The sequence below is a fragment of the Plasmopara halstedii genome (assembly GCF_900000015.1).
Source record: "Plasmopara halstedii genome assembly, contig: Scaffold_658, whole genome shotgun sequence".
In the NCBI taxonomy this organism is placed as follows: domain Eukaryota; phylum Oomycota; class Peronosporomycetes; order Peronosporales; family Peronosporaceae; genus Plasmopara; species Plasmopara halstedii.
Genome location: NW_020187575.1, coordinates 1,204,358 through 1,204,907, shown reverse-complemented (window position 1 = coordinate 1,204,907; position 550 = coordinate 1,204,358).

The window sequence follows — 550 nt, the reverse complement described above, 5'->3', positions numbered from 1 at the left end:
AGCAAGCACTGCCGACCTCGCTGTCTGTAGCTTAAACCATTTCCGCGCCATCGCGCGGCACCTTCTAGAATGTTAATAATATGACATCTATCATAGGTTTTTTCACAAGATGGAAACAACGTTTGAGGTTCATGTCATTTGAAGAGTGAACGCTAACCGATATGGTCTCAAAAAATAACCTAAAGGATTTCTTTATATGTTTGTGCGGGACTGCTACCCGCAAACTTTGTGCATTTTTTTCTTACAACTGTCTTTTCCAACCACCCCAGCGAACGCGTTCGATATCGAGGTGGAACTCCTGTAAAGATTTTGAGAACTGGATCCATCTGAAATGGCCAGCAGGTCGTCGGCCACCCAGCAGCAAGCGCCATTTTCGAGTAAATCGAAAATGTTCGGGACTACCATTCCATAAGTTTGCGTGGCAGAAATGCAGGACCGGATATTCTGCAGCGTTTCAAGCAATACGAGCTGTTCTCAATTTCGACTTGACGGCAGAATGAATGTAAACGCTAGTTGCAATATTCAGATGCCTGATCATCCCACGCAGATA